Source organism: Tursiops truncatus, chromosome 2 (genome assembly GCF_011762595.2).
Source record: "Tursiops truncatus isolate mTurTru1 chromosome 2, mTurTru1.mat.Y, whole genome shotgun sequence".
NCBI classification, from domain to species: Eukaryota; Metazoa; Chordata; class Mammalia; order Artiodactyla; family Delphinidae; genus Tursiops; species Tursiops truncatus.
In genome coordinates, this window is record NC_047035.1 from 4501743 (window position 1) to 4517499 (window position 15757).

The following is a 15757-nucleotide window of genomic DNA, read 5'->3' on the forward strand; positions in this document are numbered from 1 at the left end:
AGGGCCTGGGCTCCTGGTGCCAGCTCTGAGATGCCAGCCACCAACAGGGAAGAAAGTGGGCACAGGTAGGCTCTCTTTGCAGAACTCACTCAGCAGGACCTGGGCTGAACGTCCCCACCGCCATGCAGTCAGACCCGCCCTTCTCTGCACCACGTCCCCAAGCCGCCCTGGCCCAGGCTCTGTGCCATCCGCCGGCTCTCGTGCGTCTCCCCGAGGTGTGCACTCCCACGGGCCACGTCCACTTACTTGCTGCCTGGCACAGGGCCTGGCACACAGTAGACCTTCACCGAATGTGCAAACGAATGAATGAAAGCCTACCATGTACAAGGCCCTGGGGGCCAGAGTGAGCCCCGAAGCGAGGATGATGGAGGTGAGGCAGAGGATGGATGGGTGATGGCCAGGTCCACAGTGACAGAGGTGAGATGCTGTGCTCAGGATGACAGAGGCCAGGTGGAGGTGATGGGAGCCCGAGATGGCCAGCCCACGGGGAAGGATGGGCCAGGCCCCGGCACCCGGTAGCTGCAGGGTATAGTGAAGTGGTGATGATGGGTGAGGATGATGGAGCCCACAGTGACAGACATGCGTGAGATGGACCCCAAAGACTAGAGGCGGGTGGAGGAGGAGCCCAGGACCCCACGAACTGGGTGTGGAAATCTCTGCGGCTCAAGACCTGGGCGTCCTGCTCCACACGCCCGCCCACTCGCACTAACAGAACACCATGGTGTGCAAAGCTCAGAGAGCACCCACCAAGCTGACGGCCTTGCCAGTGAGGAACAGTGGATGCCCTAGGCTGCGGGTCAGCAGACATTTTTGCTTGCAGACCCCGTGAAGGAATTTTGCAAAGCCATCCCGCCTTCCCCCAGCCCCTTTGTAACTGGCACCGAAGCTTCATGCCAAGCTTACAGAGCGGCAATGACGTAACCTCCTGGGCACCGCGTACTAGATGTGTAACGCGTAGATATACATCTGTCAAAAGCACGAGCTCATTGGACTCCTCCACTCTCAACCTCGCTGGCAAACCGATCGGACAAAACAGACTTTCACCAGCGAGTCCGTCACTTTAGCACTTTTCACTCCAGGCCAACGCGTTCTAGGCTTCGCGACGACAAACGTTGCCCCTCTGGGTTCTGAGTCTCAGGTGGACGCGTCACCTGGGTGAGAAGCGGGTGGGGCACCGTGGGGCAGGCGGGAACTGACCTGGATGGTGCAGCATCTGGGCTGAGTGCCACGGGGGCGCAGGCATACTCCGAGGCTCTGTGGAGGGCACCGTGCAGCCGCCGAGGTCTGGGTCCAGAGGTCCCGGCCAGCGCCCGTGGGTGGCAGCCGCTCCCAGGCGGCGGCCAGGGAGGCTGGGCAGGCTGCGGAGGCCGGCACAAGACCCAGCGCACCTTGCTCAAGCCGTCCTTGTCCCTCCATCCGGGAAGTGGCTGAACGTGTCCTGCGAGCTGCCGGGGAAGCTGGGGTCTGGGACCAGGCGTGGGGGAGCTGAGCAGAACCCCAGGTGGGTGGGGAGGAGGTGGGGGGCTGCGGCAGGGAAGGCTCCACTCCGGGACACTGGGCAGAGCTGGTGAGTGGGTGTGTCAGCAACTCACCGGCGCAAGGTCTCCCCCCACCTGTGGGCGCATCGCCAAGGAGAGGCAATGTGGGGGGGGGTCACAGAAGGGTAAGGGGTGAGGGCCAAGGCTGCCACTTTTCTACTTGCTGTGGCTGCAGTGGACACACAGACGGGCTGGTGGAAAGCTACGGGGGGCACGTGGCAGGGGTGGCTGCGGGGAGTGGGTCTAGAGGAGAGCGGACGTGGAATCCAGTCAGGGCGTCTGGCATTAGGGAGAGACCCACTGTCTCTCATCTCCAGTCACTCTCCACCCTGTGTCTCTCTTTCATACACATGCACACGTGCGCGCGCCCACACTCGCACATGCACACACACACCCAGGCGCACACACCCGTGCACACCCAGGCACACACAGGCAGGCTCAGGCTCACATCTGTCCCCACCCCGGGCCAGGACCCCCCTGCATCCTGAGCACCGTCCCCCAGGGCTGGGACAGCACTTGAGCCTAACCTGGGGCAGCCACGCGACACCAACCGGGCACCTATCTGGCGCTGGGGGCAGTGCAGGAGCTGCGGTGAAGGGGTGCAGACTAATCCCTGGATCAGGGGTCCCAGGTTGCAGAAACCTCCAGAAGCAGCACCCGTGCAAGGTGGCAGGAGCCCAGGCTGTATGGGAGGTTTGATAAGACCCTTTGGAGTCACAGTCAATTCTAAAGAGGCAGGTTCCAGCCTGGGTAATTAATCCCAGACGGCCAAGCAGGGGTGCCCCGGGCGTTTTCTTCCTAGCACAGTGGCCTCTGATTGCTGCGCACGGAGGCCCCGGCCAGGACCTCGCAGAAAAGGCCGCTCCTAGCCCCATCGCCCCTACGGACATGTGAGTATCCCGTCTCTAAGCCCGAGGTCTCCACCGTGACATGGGGGGGCCCGAGGAGCACCCAGCCCCTGACAGGCACACATCCATCCACTCCTTCCACCATCAGCCACCACCAAGCAAACAGATAAAGTGCTTTGTGAAGTGCAGGTATATAGGTAACATTCCACAACGCCCTGCCAGCCCCTCCGGACCCTCACCCAGCCCCCCCGAGGGCAACTCAGAGTCCAGGGGAGCTCTGGCCTCGGAGGCTCCTCAGCCGCAGAAGACAGCTCCGGGACTGTGGGCTGTCTGGGAAGCACACGGCTATCAAATTCGCCTAAAAAACGTCTCCCTGGAGTAGGGGCTCCCCCTCGTTGCTGTCGCATTTGGCTGGAATGTGGCCCGACTCTAGACCACGTGGCTGTTGTGTCACCCCTTACTGCCTGCCATCTGTCCTCCCAACCCACCTCCACCCACCCCCTGGGCGGGCCCAGCCTCTGCAGAGAGCTTTGGCCGCGGCTGGGACTGGCTTCCCCAGAGACCCGACGTGACGGCTGAGTGCAGGAGTAGGGGCAGAGCGCAAACTGTCTCCTGAGATGTACAGGGAGGGCCCCATGGGAGAATACCCCTGCACGTGAAGGGAGCTGGAGAGAAAGCTTTCCACGGGCCGCCTGCCCCTGCCTCGCTCCGGCTCCCAGCTCCAAAACGATGGCCACCAGTGTGGATAAGAGGGGAAGATTACAATCTGCTGGGAGAAAACTGCAGCCCAAGGCATCTTCGTTCCCTGCTTCCTCTAGGAGCTGAGCTGGGAGTGTCCGTGAAATCGGAGGCATGGCCCGCCCCCTCCTGGGAAGGAAGAAGGCCATGATTTTGCTCTCCCTCAGTACTCGTCTGCCTCTTTGCCACGAAGCCGTTTCACCCAGTGGCCACTTCTCACAAAGCGGGAGTGGGAAATCCCACCAGAGAATGTCCCTCCAAAAAGCGGGAGGAGGACAGAGTGAGTGATGGGGAAACTAAAGCCCCGAGGGAGAGTCAGAGACCAACAGTGGCCGGGCCTGGCTCCCTAGACTCCCGGACGGGGGTCCTCCTGTGCCATCCCCCCCACCCCCCAACCCCGAGCATCCTCACTCCCTCTGGCCTGGTCTTCCAGGATGGCGCTGGGGCTGGGCTCTTGGAGAACGGGTACACAGTCACTCCGGCGCCAAGCCTTCCTACTTCTCTCGATGGGTCTGTGGGCAATCCACTCAGCCTTCTGGGCTCTTCCTGAATCTCAGTACAATCAGAGGCTGCCTGGGGTAGGGAACGTTGACCTCCAGAGAGGTCTGGTCTTAATGGACATCGAGTAACCCATCTTTCTCTCAGCCTCAGTGTTCTCATCTGTAAAGTGGGCGCGGACTGGGAGACCACGATGGCCGGCCATCCAGCCCTGCGCCAAGGGCGGCCCTCTACACTGAGACCACAGCAGCAGTAGCACCTGGAATCTGGTCTTTCGCACTTGGAGGGCAGGGGCTGAGTCAAATTCATCTCTTCCTCCAGAGGCGCCGCACAATACCTAGCACACTCCAGAAAATCTTAAGAGTTCGGCAACCTTCCTGCGAGGGGCTGTGTCATAATCTCTGACCTACGTTAAGTCAGGAGGTCCGGAAGTTTCATCTGTCCTTATTTCCACTACTGTGGTTCTGCTTTGAGCCTCGCCCCCTGAAGCTGATGATGTCATGGCGTGGTTTCACATTTTCTTCACAAACATGACAAGCCCGCTGGCTCACCCATTTTTCATTTGGCTTCAGAATTTGTTGTGGAAACTTCTAGGAAATCAGCAACGGGTGATTCTAATAATTGCTTGTTCTTGGAAATCTCCTAAAATAACTTGGCCAAATGAGAGTGTGGGGGGGGGGAGGGGGGAGGGGGGCAGGGCAGTCCTCTAAGAGGACGTTTCTCCTCCATTCCATCCCAGGTCTCGAGTTCCAGTTACTCATAAAAGAAGTTTTTGTGTGCATAGTTTCAAATTCGAATGAATTTCCAGGAAATATCACCAAAATGATGTTGGCATCGTTAGGATGTGTTTTTCAAGAACGCTTGCTAGCTGCTCCCTTTTCCTGCAGACTCCAACTGCAGAAAATAAGTCCGTTTCTGGGATATATTATTGTAGCTATGTCTGAATGGCATAAATGATGATATCAGATTCTCAGAACCTCCCAGTCTAAAGATTTCAAAGTCAGCACATCCAGACTCACACTCAGCATTCTCTCCTCCCAATGTTGACACTTTTCATCACTTCAACTGTGTCAACCCACGACGTTCTTACGGTTTCTGAACAAGGCGATGTTTTCAGCCTTATTTCATTCGTTGCCATCTCTCTCCAGTTTAGTGGACAGTCTGGTGTCAACCCAATGTCTGAAGGGCCACAGTGACCTTCAAGGTGCTCGGGGCAGGGTCCCAGCCCAGAATGCAGCTGCATCTGGGAAGCTACCATCGTGTCCCTGTGTACTGGGGGGCCTCCTTTGCCGTCCATGCCATCTGCACCACCCATCGCGATGGCCTGGCCCCGTCTCAGTCCCAACCTCAGCAAACTTCCGTTGCTGGAAAGAGGCAACCAGATCTGACCAGCCCCGAGGTCGTGGCTTCGTGCCGGGCTGGCGAGTGGGTGGTTAGCACCTTCCCCTGGGAGAGGAGCTAAGCCGCAGAAACGAGCTTGGGTTACATTCCAGGGTCCAGCCAACTTGGCAGCCCCGTGGGTCAAGTCTGGTGTGCAGCCAGCCATGAGTCCGGCACAACTAAAAGGCATAAAACGGCATTTTGCTGCCGAGATACACACTCACGGGCAGGCTCCATCAGCAGGGCCCCGCCCGCAATCCATGACTTCTGCTGCCAGGCTCTTCCTAACACGCTTCCTCCGGCCAGCAGCCCCCGCTCCACGTCTCTCCTTATGCATCTGGAACCCAGCTTCCTGCGGGCTCCAGTACCTCCAGTGTCGCTAGTGAAGAGAGCTGCAGGCCATGCGTGGAGAGCAGAGTCTCCTCTGCCACCTCCCGTCAAGTCAAACCTTGGCCACGCCGAGTCGTGCCCAGGCAAGCCCATGGCCTGGAGGCTTTCTCAGCAGTTCTGCACGTCTGAGCTGCGTCAGAGGCTGCAGCTAGGGTCTCAGTTCTGAAATATCAAGGGGGCCCTCCTTCGGGAGGCTCAAGGTTCACTGGAGGCCAGAGCTGGAGTCTCAGTTCTGGAACAACAATGGGGCCCCTCATCACGGGCATCTGAGCTTCAGCAGAGGCTGGAGCTGGGCTCTCCGCTCCGGAACGTCACGGTGGCCCTCCCTCCGGCTGCCCGAGGTTCACTGGAGGCTGGAGCTGGGGTCTCCGCTCCGGAACATCAAGGGGACTTTCGTGTGGACGCGCAAGCTTCACCAGAGGCTGGGGGCCCACCGCACGCAGGACTCTCCTGGACTCTCGGCTGCCCCCTGGCTGGCCGCGGTCTCATCCAGGCGAGCACAGCTGGAGGCTGTCTTCTTCTCATCTCAGCGCTGCCTGGACCCTCACTCAGCACCATCCGTGTCTCCGTCTTGCTCAGGGACTGGGCTCAGGTCTCCTCAGCTGAGATGTGCCCACGATCCCCCGAGGTGGTTCTTTCTTTCTGCAGAGGAGCCATGCTCGGCCCCGTGCAGTCATGGCTGGACTTGCCTGTAGTTCCCTTGAGGCACCTCCCTGTGGGGAGGGGAGGGGAGGAGGGAGGAAGGGGGGAGGGAGAAGGAGGAAGGTGGAAAGAGAAAGAGGAGGAGGTGGCCGTAGTGGTGGTGGTTGTCACGGCTTTGGCGTTGACAATGGCATTGACGGTGGCAGTGGCAGCGGTCAGCCTCTCTCTCCCACTGGTTGCGTGTCCGGCTCATCTGCTCCGGCAAAGCCAGGTGCGCGGACCCCAGGACTCCTCACGGACTCGAGTCCGAAGCTCCCTTGCCCTTGCTCCCCTCTGTCCCCCTTCGGCCCCACCTCACACGGCTGGCCGACGGCCTGAGCTTCCTTGAGCTGGGCGGCGCCCCGCCAGCGGGGCAGGGGCTGCATCTGGGCACCACCTCTGCGGTGCCTCAGGGCCTGCTCGGTAGCCAACGCGTGGAATGAGTGTTGGCCCCGGGTCGCAGCCAGGCTGGAGCGGAACAGCCCGGCCGTCCGCTCCCCGTTAGTTTAAGCAGGACGACTGCTCTACCAGGCCCCCACCAGGGCCCTGGGAATATGTGAGGAGCGGGGCGGGGGCGGGAAGAGTCGCGGCTCTGGGGGCGGCCCCGCCGGGGCTCCAGGGACCAGCGCAGACTTCCTCCACCTCCTGTCTCTATTCCTTTCTGGAAAGAAGCCTGGCTTCCTAAAACCATTAGAAGAAGGGGGACCTGCCCGGGTTAGTTCACCCCAACGTGCAAGCACCTCAGGACCCCCCCAGGCCAGCGCTGCTTCTGGGCATCCCATCACCCTTGAGTATCCAGTGGGCGGGGGACGGGTGGCTTCCTGGGACCGGAGCTGGCTCCCCTGCCCCTCCCATCAGACGGGCCCGAGCCGGAGAGCATCCCGACGTTCACCCCTCCTCAGATGAGTAGCACATCCATCAGTTTTTGTTAAGGCAAGAAACACATTTATTGAGACACGACAGGGTGTGCCAAGCCCCCGGGAGGGCACTTTGCGGCCGCGTCACATGCCCCTCACAACAGCCCTGTGAGGTAGGCGTCCGATCCCATTTCACAGATGCAGACAGCGAGGCTCGGCGCTCCCCCAAGTCTCAGGGCTCAGGAGGGGTGGGGAGGGGTCCAGCCCGCGTGTCTGACACTCAGATCAGTGAAGTCCATCAGTCAGAGGGCGGGGAGGCGGGGTGGACGCGCCCCTCCATGCAGGGGAGTGGCCCGGGTCCAGAGTCTTTGGGTCCGGCCTGTCCCACGGGAACGCGTGCAGGTATCCCCGTGGCTGTGGAGGCTGAGAGAGACACAGGTGCTGATGAAGGCCACCCGCTCCTGGGCTCACTGGCGGACACGAGTTCTCATGCACACAGGCACGTTGGAGGCAAGGAGCAGAGAGAGGGTTAGGAGACGGGTCGCTCGGGGGCCTGGACCACACGGGGACAGGGCCCTGGCCCCCAGCAGCCATGGGGGCGAGGTGAGCACCCAGCCACTAGCCCCTGCCCTCTACCTGCTGCCCCTCAACTCTGGCACCCCACACCTGGTCTCCTCCTCCCGGAGAGAGTTCCAGAAGCACCACACCCCCCTGCACCAGGAACCTCTGATGGTCCTCCACTCACTAACCCAAATCTAGAACGCTCGGCCTTGCTAAAACCCACCCCAGCTCTCCTGTCCAACCCATCGCCAATTAAGCTTGGGCGTTTTCGAAACTATCAGCTTCCTCCTCTTTCTAAAACTTCTCCCTGATCCTGCCCACTTGGACCTCAATCCCGTCCCCTCTGAAGCCGCTACATCTCTGTACTGAAAAGCAAACCCTTCCTTCCCTCGCTGCCCTCCAAAGCTGGCCGGGTGCTCCCCTGACGCCCTCCACCCCACCCTGCAGCCCCCCTTTGGCAGTTCCAGAAAGCCCAGGGCTTCCGCGACCAGGGCCCACAGGCTGCAGGGTGCTGTGGAGGCCGGGTGACGAAGCATTTATTTTCACATGAACAATCTCATTGAATCCGACAGTAACCACGCCAGGTAGGTGTGACTATTTCCGGATTACAGGTGAGCAAACTCATCCAGGCCACACGCACGTAAAGGTGCTCGGGTGGCTTCAAGCCCCAGGCCTTGATCTCAGAGCCAGTATATATGGAGTGCAGCAGGGCACTGAGCCAGCAACCCCAGAGCAGACACCGTCATCATGTACCCATTCTACAGGGGTGAAAACCAAGGCTCGGGATGGTCCAAGTAACCCTCCCAAGGCCACTAAGCTGGCAAATGGTGATGCCAGTACCAGAACTCAAATGGGTAAGCGTCCCGCCCCTCAGCTTGAGGGGGTGGAGAGGAGGGCGAGAGGAGGAGAAAGGAATCAAGGTCTGGGGTCCGATCCCCCCCTCATTCGCTGGCCGACCAGGGCTGCATCCCAGACTGGGCCTGTGCCTTACAGGTTAATGCTGATTGTCACCAATGGTGAGGACAGACAAAGACTTTTCAGGTAAAAGACCTCCCCTCCCCAAGGCGAGGGCTCCGGAGGCCCAGAGAGGGCATGGGCGGGCCCAGGACACTTCCCACTTGGGAATTGCCAAGTGCCACGTCATCACTTGGACCACCCACTGTGCAGCACAGGGAACTATAGTCAATATCCTGTGACACACCATAATGGAAAAGAAGATGAAAAAGAATATATATATGTATAAGCGAGTCACTTTGCTGTACAGAAGAAATTAACACAATATTGTAAATCGACTATACTTAATAAAAAAAAAAAATCACTTGGACCACTACACATAGGAGTACATTTTAGCCCAAATAAAGTTTTATTCTAGACATAAATATTTCCAACAATGTTCAGAAGACAGCTATTTCCGTCAGGAGGGTCTGTCCGGCGGCCACCCCCTGGGGTGAGCCCCCAGCGCAGACAAAGTCCCTCAGGCTTTGCCCTGAAGAGTCTTTGCCGAGAAAACACACCTTTTTCTCTTACAGAAACGCATGCAGATTCAACGCGTACATCAGCCAACGGGCAATTCAGCTTTGCACATCCACTAAAACCCTGCCTTACCAGTCAGCGAGCGCCCGTTAGGCACCTACGAGTGTGGACAGCAGGGCTGCTAGGTGGGGTCAGAGAAGCATAGGTCTCAGAGGCAGCGAGGGGGTCTAAGAGCTGCTTAGGCACGACCTCACTGAGCTTCGACGTTCTACCTGCCCTCCAGAGGCAGGGACCCAGGCCTGCCCCCCTCAGGAGGACGAGGCCCTGAAAACACCAGGCACCTGAGAAAGTCCCTGCCCCTGGGTCACACAGGACCGAGGTCCATCGGGGAGCAGACACCTACACACAGACCCACAGTCTACCGAGAGGAGGACCCTACCAACCTGTCCCTACAGCGGGGCCCGCCCCCGGGAGCTTCGGACAAGTGCTCAAGGACATGGGGTGGCCGTGGTGCAGACACAGCCCACCGAGGCTGTGAAAGGCAGAGGCCAAACCAGGAGGGTGGTGAGGCTTCCACAGAGGGAGGGGCCGGGAGGGAGGGACTCAACAAGACCCCCAGCTCAAGCCCACCTGGGATGGAATCTGGGATGTTCTAGCAGAACTGATGTCCCACACGCGTGAGACGAGGGCCAGGAAAGGAATTCCGTGGTCACGTGGAGACCCCCGATCCAAAATGACCCCTGCAGGGGTGCCTCCTGGGACTTCCTCCAGAGCAGGGCAGAGCTCTGGAGAGCGTGACCTCCACGGGAGCACTGCCAGGCACGTGATGGGGACAGAGACACACTGGGGCACATTTGGGCCGACAGAGGCTGGCCACGGTAACCGGGAGGGCTCGTCTGGCCAAGTGGAAAGAGCGCCCCACGGCTTTTCATGGAAGACTGTTCAGTCCTGGCTCTGACGCTCTGCGGTCCCCGATTCTCAACTTGCTCATCTGTAAAATGGGCCCACACGCCAGTCAAGCAGGGAGCTCGTGGGCGTGGAACAGCCCCAGGTTTGGTTCCAGGCCCATGGAGGGGGCTGAAGACTCATTTCTTTACCTTACAGTCAGGGAAAGAAGGAAGGGGGTGGAGGAAATTAGGAGCACGGGCCTCTCCCTTAAAAGGCAGAAGAAGGTGTTTTAGTCCCTGAAGGTGTTACCCAGGAACCTGCTCGGGCTCTCTCGAAACTGTCCCCCCGCCTTCCTCCCTGAGAAACACCCCGGGGCACCCACAGAGGTCTGCAGAAGCCCCTCCACGGACCAGGCAGCGACAAGGTAGGGCAAACCCAGAGCAGTCACCCTGCACGCGACAAGCAGCAGCTCAGGATGCGGGGGGAGAGGAAGGCAGGCTCCGAGGGAGGGAAAGAGCCATCACTCGTGAACCAAACCAATATTTACCCTGGGCCCACATCACTACACGCTTGCAAACTGCTGGGCCTCTGCCTTACACATCCCACTGACTGCTGGAAATCCAATCTTAGCATAAGATCAAGGCTGACTTTTTATTCACTTGGAACTAGGAAAGGCTTCCCTGTTCCCTTCCAGACGGCCCCCAACACGCGACCATTCTCAGTGACCGCCAGCATTTCATTAGCAGCCCTGGGCCCTCACAACAACCCTGTGAGGTAATAAGCTTTCTGGTGACCCACGGTTTAAGAGAAAAGGAGACCGAGGGTCAGAGAGGAAGGAGGAGTGACTTGCCCAACACCACACAGTTAGTTAAGCGCCCCCCGGATTCTCATTTCTAACACAAAACACTGACTCGTTAATCGGACAGTGAAAGTTCCATCAAGTGACACCAGAGGCAAGAGTCCTGGTTTCGAACAACACACATCATACAAAAGTCCGTGAGATACAACAACTGTTAACAGGTTAATTAGGAACAAAATACAATCTCTTAGTAAAGGTTATAAACAACCGTCGCTTGCATTGGGTTACAATTTTGTTATTTGACCATCTACCTATCCATCCTTTCAACGGAAATGGAAGGTGACCCCTACCACTGGCCTGGTACTGTGTTAGGCACCCAGGCTGCTGACATGTGAGCCCAAATGTTGTGAATGGGGTGAGGGGACATTAGTGGGGAGGGGTATAGTGTCTTTGACAGCTGGTGCCTAATATTTTGGGGGGAGGACACTGCTGGGAGGGGTCTCTTGTGGAGGATAAGTGCCGCCCACAGGCCAGACACAGCGGTAGGCAAGACACAGATGGGGCCTTCCAACCGATTCCGATTCCGGAGACAGGTGTGAACGCGTACCCCAGGGGGTCCAGGGCATTGCCCAAAGGAGTCGTCAGTACCCAGCATGAAGGTTCCTGCCCAAATTACAACCATCTAACCTTCGAACGCCATACAAATTTAGCATTCGTTCCCACAATACCGACTGCATGTTTGACAAAAAGATTTCCCACTAACCTGCCCAAATCAGGCTGCCCCTCCTGGCCTGTCAACCCACCCCCAACCCACCCCTGGGGGCACGCGCACACCCTTTCAGAATCGCAGTTCAAGATCCTAGTTACATCAAGCCTCACAACAGCCCTGCGAGGTGGGTGTGCCATGGTCTCCCCAGGAGACAGACTCAAGCTGTCGCCATCCGTTTAAACCGCACGTTTGTCCAGCTCCAGGGTCCTGGCTTTGTCCACCACCCCCACTGTCCAAGGCGATAAAGCAAATACAGAATTCTCAGTAGAGCCCCTAGACCTATGCCTTGTCCCAAGCAGGTAGCAGTGAGCTAAGTTGGAGTTGGCGGGGGGGAGCGGTGGTGGATGCCGCCTGGCCCGGGACCTGCGTGGATGCTGGGGGCTGCATCCAGGGTTCGCCAAGCGCCGTGTGCCTCGGATGCCCTCTTGTGCCAGAAGATTGTTCTGTGCAGACCCCGCATGGGGCAGGATCCTTGCCATCCAAGCAAGCAATCACCTTCCCCGATTTTCTCTAAATAGAGCCCAGAATTAGCAAATCCCAAAGGGCCAGGGATGACTCTAAGTTCCCCTTTGTGCAAGATCGGGGTGTTCTAATGACTTGGAAGCCTGCTCACGGGCAGAATCAGCCTTTCGTTTCAGAACCCCCAGCTCTCATTCTGGCCTCTTGAGGCTACGGGCTGTGATTTCTGAGCGCCAAGAAACACAGTTTGCTGATTACTAATCAACTTAGTTTGGGGAGGAACAAAGTTGGAGAGGGCTACCAAACCGTCAACAGAACTCGGGTCTCGGGGTGGGAGCTAAATCAAGGGTCCCGCCGTGTTACTGACACACAAACATGGCCCCTGGCAGACATGCTCATCTTTTCCTTGGAAAGGGGATGGTTGGAATGTGTCCTGTGAGCCAGCTCTAGTATAGCACTGGCGGATCTTTTCAAATGTTTGGGGACTGAGTGAACGAATGAAGGGATGAAAGAATGAAGGGATGAGTTACAACCAGTGCCATCTGGTGGGAGGAAGCTGAAAGGCTGAGGGCAAAGCTCATGACAGGGACCATGCACCAGGCAGGGTGGCCTGGGGGGGAGGGGGGCCGCTCTCGGACCCCGGCCCTGGTTCCCTCACGGTGTGTGATGCACGGGAAAGCGCCACGGGGAAGGAAGCCGTGTGGGTGACGGTGGCGGATGACATCCAGCTGGGACGTGCTCAGAGCAGTGACCCCGGAGGGAGAAGCCACAAATAAGGGCGTTCACTTCATAACCACAGCCCATGGCACTACACAGCCTGCCCAAGAGGAAAAGGTTTGCTTTCAGGAAAGGGAAAGGCCGAAGCGCCAGGTCAGGAGACGTAGGCCAAATGCACGGATGGATGGATGGATCGAAATCATGTTGGGAATCATCATGGCCTCCCGAGCTTCGATGCTGGGGCAAACGTGTGGGTGAGAAATTCCAGTACAGGCAGACAGCACTCGGTGCTATAGTAGAGGGTCAGTGGGAGGATGCGGCCCCTGGCTGAGAGCAGAGCGTGTTCTGGGACGCAGGTGCAAGCCCTCCTGGGGTCACGTGCCCTCCCCGAATGGCCACGGTGACCTCTGAGCCCCGGCTAGCCTTGGGGTGGGCCGTGAGGGGAAGCCCGAGGAGAACATGGGGTCCATTCTGCTCCTTGGCTCACGGAATTGAACTGTCCTATTTCTGAAGGAGGATTTACTATCAGACCTGATCCGACACGTCCCCTTAATCAATTAAACCCCAAAGACCAACACGCAGGCCTAGGGGACATGTGCTCACAGGACCCCGGGAACGTAAACGGCAGCTGATCGCCTCAGCTGACTGCGCTGAGAGGTGGCAAATGGAGGTGCAGGGGCCTGTCCTCCTCGAGGTGAAATGGGGGAGGGGGCGGGTGGGAAATCCACCACTGAACTCTACAAGACGGTAGCACAGCTCTCTGGACCCTGGAGGGTCAAAGAGATATTCCTGCCCCACAAGAGTTATAGAGGGTGAGGTTAGAGTTTATAAACCACTAATGCACAAGCCCACCAGGGGGATGTGGCCTTAGATACTGCTGGGCTGACAGAGGTAATACGCCCATTTCCCAGGAAGAAGCAAAATCCTAAAGTCAAATGGAGGGTCATCTAGGCCAACCCCACTCCCACTAATTGAATCTCCTTAAAGCCACCCTCATCGACTATCTGCCTGGCCTGCCCCTTGAATGCCTCCAGTGAGGAAGGGCTCACTACGTCCTGAGGACACTCGTTCCATCCTTGACAGTCTCATCACAAAGCCATGACCCGGTGGACTTGGACAAACAGTTCACAGAAGATAAAATGCAATTTTTTAACAAACACATGTGAAAATGTTCAACCGTCATTAGTAATCAAAGCAATGCAAGTTAAAATGACAGAAAAACACTTTTTAACAGAGATAAACTAGCAATATCATAACAAAATTCTAATACATCGCTGGACATTACAAAATGCTGTAAGCCTTCTGCTATTAGTCAATATTCATACAAAAATTCCTGGCCTTTCATTCAAGAAACTCAACCCTAAGAAGTTCACTTGTTCATTCACCAATCCTTTTATTCACCCATCCTTCCCTCCTCTCCTCTAACAGCCAACCAACCACTCACTCACTCACATCTTCATCCATCCTTCCATCCTCTCATCTAACATTTAGCATCTACAACATTTCAGGCATTAGAGATACAAAGATCAATTCAACAAGCTTCTTGCCCTTAAGGGGCTCACAGCCTAGCAGGAGAAACTGACATACCATGAAACTGACATACCATGATCATTTCTAGGTGTGGGAAAATAATTGGTAAGAATGAAAAAAAAAAGTGGGTGTGCTAAGCCATTAGCTGTGGCATAATTTGTAACATTAAAAAAAAAGATGAATTATGCATAGCAATAGTAACAATAGCAGGTTGATGTGGGGAATGATTGACATAGCCTCTCAATGAGACACAAGGCAGCCAGTGACGTGATGAAGTCTATGGAAGAAAGAAAAATGTTGACGATGGAATATTAAGTGGAAAAGGCAAACTGTAAAAAAAAAAGAAGTGTATGTGGTGAAGAATGGCAATTAGGTTTAAAAAATGAACGCTCATTTAAAAAAGTAGATGTCCATTAAAAAAAGTGTGCTCATAAACAGGAATTGGAAGGGAAGAAATAAAGATGGGTGACATGTCGAATGATGGGTGATCTCCTGCTCTAGGTCATGTGCTATCCACACCGTTTACATTAGGATCACAGGGGAGCCCTTGGCCCATCTTCCCCAGAGGCCCAGCCTCCGTCCCCCACCCTCTGGAAGGCCAGCCCCGAGGCCAAGCTTCCTGAGGAGGGAGTTGGGAGTTGTACAGAAATCCAAGGAGACTTGTAGCTCCTGGTGTCACCAGGGGAAGGATTTGTGCAAGGGGTGCATGCAAAGGTCAAAGTCAACAGACAAAATTTGTCTTTTTTTCAAAGAGTGAGAAGAAGAAACACACACTTGAGATAAGCCCTGATCAGAGAGGAGTGCTGAGATCCCATCTTGGACCTCATGGATCAAGCGTGGACAGAACCAGATGGGGGCCCATGTGGAAACTCCACCCCCGGCTTCTACGGCCCTCAAGCCCTGTCCTGAAACTCGGCATCTCAGAACTGGAGACCCTTAGAATGCTGGATCCCAAGCTCTTAAGAGCTCTGACCCGATGACCCTCAGGCCCTCAACATTCCTAAACAGACAGAACTCACCCAATCCCAACCCACCCTCCCCACTGGGGCATTCTCCCACCAGCCCATTTCCATCCAGGTGACCCCCTCGACAGCCCCTCGGACCTGGGGAGAGGCTCCCCGAGAGGTTTGCTCTCCTGTCCCTCCCTAGTTCCTCTGTGCACATGGCCGTGGCCCCCAACTTCTCCCCAATACTTTCTAAGTCTTCTCGACCCTCAGCTGACTTTTAAAACCACACAAGGGTTCTCCAAAAAGACCCTCCCAGGCTCTTCCTGCCCCAAGCCCCTGCCACCCCCACTCTGGTCCCCACGATGACACCTGGGCTGTTCGGGGGGCTCTCTGGAGACCCCCTCTGAACAGGTGTCTTCAGGGTTAATAAGCGTGCAGAGCCCTGAAGCCCCAGCGCCACCTCAGGCCCACGAGGCCCTGCTCACGTGGCCCAGACACGTGGCACCTCCCCCCCACCAGGCAAAACGCTAGCCCCAGCCGCACCCAACCCCCCTGCGCTCCGCGCTCTCCCAGCCACGATCCTGGGTCCAGCCAAGCTGGCTCCTCCTGTTCAGGGCGCTTGTTAGGAATCCAGTTTTTTTTTTTTAATGTCCCAGATCGGAATCGAGAAGTCCAGAGGGCCTC

The 15757-nt window shown here is 57.0% G+C and overlaps 1 long non-coding RNA gene across 4 annotated transcripts in view; it reads right to left on the reverse strand.

The window, feature by feature from the left end:
- Positions 1-7006: 7006 nt before the first annotated feature.
- Positions 7007-15757, reverse strand: part of LOC141277922 (uncharacterized) — a 34127-nt gene continuing 25376 nt past the window's right edge. For all 4 annotated transcript variants that reach the window (XR_012329832.1, XR_012329831.1, XR_012329830.1 and 1 more), the window contains one exon: positions 7007-7353. This is a non-coding gene — a long non-coding RNA (uncharacterized lncRNA). The remainder of the gene's footprint in view (positions 7354-15757) is intronic.